Below are 3,743 nucleotides of genomic sequence, written 5' to 3'. Positions count from 1 at the left end.
TTTTTTTTTTTGTGTCTGTTACCACTTTTTCTCAGCTCTCACCGAACGGATTTCTTTCAACGATACGTCAAAAGATCACAAATCGTATCTAGTCGAAGACATTACCCTTCAAAATTGAAAAAATTTCCCTCGTTCCCCGTAAATGGGGGAAACCTCCAAAAAAATTACAAATTTAAAAATCGCTAATTTTCGAAATTTTTTCAATTTTTTTTACTAAAAACTGCCGTAACTTTTTCAAAAATGAACGTATGAATATAATTTTTTTTTTATAGATTTTTGATGTCTTTACCTATCATTTGGTATATTTTTTTTGTAAATTTAACCTTTTTTCTGCCCACAGGGGGGGATTCAAAATGACAACTTTTTCACAAAAAATTGACTTTTTCAACTTAAATTTTGAAAGTGTTCCGGAAAGTCTGACACTTTTATATATATCTTAAATTAAAGCTAATGTAATATACTTTATTATGGAAAAAAAAAATTTCGGACTTTATTTTATCTTCATGGTGAAAATGGCTACCAAATGCTATTATTGTGTGAAAATTCTCAATTTTATTTTTTACATTTTTAACATTATAATGCTATAACTTATTGAAAAGTGTATTGATCAATATAATTTTTTTATGGGAAATACTATTTTTTAATAATCCCTTTTTCATTCGACATACTTTATCTTAATCAGGATATTAATAAGGAACTAGCAGTTTATGAAGCTTTTGGAATAATCCACCAATTTTTTAAAATTAAACACTATCTAAAGATTTGCATCGAAGCGTTTATTTTTGATAGTGATTTTAATCACTGTCAGATATCATTATACTTGATCCAACTATACCACGTCACAACTGTGCCGCGACCCCCCTGTGCTGGGTTTTTCTTAATGTCGTCTTAATTGTTTCGTTGTAGCATTGGTCAACATATCTCAAACACAAAGTAGATTCAACAAGGGTATCATTTTTAGTATAATTCTCGAGGAAAATTCTGAATCGTATACTAGATAGTTTGTTCAGAAGAATATTAGCGTTTTGCATCGCCCACATGAATCGATTTTGTATTCATTTTTTTTTTTTTTTTACATGGTTGGTGCGAGCACCTGAATTTTTTTATTATCTTCACTTTTTGAAAACGTTGCGCGTTAAATTTTTCTGAAGCGATGTGTTGAGTTACACTGAAACGTTTTTCCTTAATACTTTTATTTCACAAGCTTTACAAATTAATACTTTATTGTCGGTTGAAAATATATCTTTGCCAAACTAGCTGAACTCGTTACTTTTTCTTTTGTTATTGTTTAATGTGATTAGTCCAAATACTAGTGTTTATAATTGAAACTCATAGTAACTTAAAAAAAAAACAAATAGAAATAATTCACCGCAAATTATTAACAATATAATGATGATGGAAATATGATTATAGTTTACGGGCCTGTCAGAAGAATTGTACCTCTATACATATATCTATTTGCAGTGTAATTCATGATTGCTGGTGGTGGGGATGCGACTTTAAATTTAATATTTCTAGTTATAGGTATAAAAAATTGTCAATTTAAATATAATAAAATAAAACAAAATATACATATTATTATTTTAAAGGTCACAGTAGAAAATAGAAATGAAAATAATAGCGATTATACTATTATAGCAAACGAAACGGGGGCGCCGAAAAATTCGCGCACCGCAAGCAAAATACGCGTAACGATGAGCCCCGTTGAACGGTTCAGGAATCGCGCCGATCGGAGAAAGATTCGAATTTTAAAGCGGAAAAAACGGAAAATCTGTTCCAGGTCGAGCTATAATGAGGGGCTTAGTAAAATAGTATATAGAGGGAGATAACGACGAAAGTACACGTATTAATTCTAAAAATATATTACCCACTATAGTAATATACGAATATTTTACTGTATGGACGACGCTGCCGGTCGTCCAAAACCTATACATAAGATCGCAGCTGTACCGTACCTGCACGCAGACGTTTCGACTCCTCGTTTATAATATACTTTACAAAATATCGTTCGGACGACGCTGTCGGTCGTCCAAACACTGCTCGTGTGTACATCAGGGCGTCATTTTAGTTTTTTTTGGGTGTGCAAGATTTCAAGTAGGCCATTTTTAAATTTCATCAAGCCATATCAAAATAGATATACCTACTAAAAAAACCCAGCACAGGGGGGTCGCGGCACAGTGGTGACGTGGTATAGATGGATCAAGTATAATGATATCTGACAGTGATTAAAATCACTATAAAAAAAAAACGCTTCGATGCAAATCTTTAGATAGTGTTTAATTTTAAAAAATTGGTGGACTATTCCAAAAGCTACATGATCTGCTAGTTCATTATTAATATCCTAATTAAGATAAAGTATGTAGAATGAAAAAGGGATTATTAAAAAATATTATTTCTCATAAAAAAATAATGTTGATCCATACACTTTTCAATATGTCATAGCATAATAAAGTTAAAAATGTAAGATACAAAATCGAAAATTTTCACACAAAAATAGTATTCGGTAGCCATTATCACCGTGAAGATAATATAAAGTCCGAAAATTTTTTTTTGTATAATAAAGAACAGTACATTAGCTTTAATTTAAGATATATATAAAAGTGTCAGACCTTCCGGAACATTTTCAAAATTTAAGTTGAAAAAGTAAATTTATTGTGAAAAAGTTGTCATTTTAAATCCCCCCCTGTAGGCAGGTAAAAAGTCAGATTTATAAAAAATATATACCAAATGATAGGTAAAGACATCATGCATCTACAAAAAAAAAAATTATATTGATCCATACATTTAAAAAAAAAATTATAGCATTATAAAGTAAAAAATATAAAAAAGAATTTTTTACAAAAATCGTATTTTTTTTATAAAATTTGATGTCTGTTTTCACCATGAAGATAACATAAAGTCCGAAATTTTTTTTTACCATTATAAAGTATATTACATTAGCTTTAATTTAAGATATATATAAAAGTGTCAGACCTTCCGGAACACTTTCAAAATTTAAGTTGAAAAAGTTCTACTTTCTACATGCATTTTTTAGATTTGAAGCCCCCCCATATATAGGGAATTAGTCTGATTTAAAAAAAAGTATATCCAATTAAAGATGTATATAAATACTACTTCTCATAAAAAAATTGTAATGATTCATACATTTTTCAAAAAGTTATAGTATAATAAAGTTAAAAATGTAAAATACAAAATCGAAAATTTTCACATAAAAATAGCATTCGATAGCCATTTTCACCCTGAAGATAAAATGAAGTCCGAAATTTTTTTTTTTCACGATAAAGTATATTACATTAGCTTTAATTTAAGATATATATAAAAGTGTCAGACCTTCCGGAACATTTTCAAAAGTTAAGTTGAAAAAGTTAATTTTTTGTGAAAAAGTTGTCATTTTAAATCCCCCCTTGTGGGCAGGTTAAGGGTTAAATGTATGAAAAAAATATATCAAATGAAAGGTAATAATATTATGCATCTATATAAAAAAGAATTATATTGATATGTTAATTTTTGAATAAGTTATGGCACTTTTAAGTAAAAAAATTTGAAAAAATTTCGAAAATTAGCGATTTTTAAATTCGTAATTCTTTAGGAGGTTTCCCCCATTTACGGGGAACGAGGGAAATTTTTTCAATTTTTAAGGGTAATGTCTTCGACTAGATACAATTTGTGATCTTTTGACGTATCGTTGAAAGAAATCCGTTCGGTGAGAGCTGAGAAAAAGTGGTAACAGACACAAAAAAAAA

Source organism: Daktulosphaira vitifoliae, unplaced genomic scaffold, assembly GCF_025091365.1.
Source record: "Daktulosphaira vitifoliae isolate Bord-2020 unplaced genomic scaffold, ASM2509136v1 Scaffold_3, whole genome shotgun sequence".
NCBI classification, from domain to species: domain Eukaryota; kingdom Metazoa; phylum Arthropoda; class Insecta; order Hemiptera; family Phylloxeridae; genus Daktulosphaira; species Daktulosphaira vitifoliae.
This window is presented reverse-complemented; position numbering follows the sequence as displayed.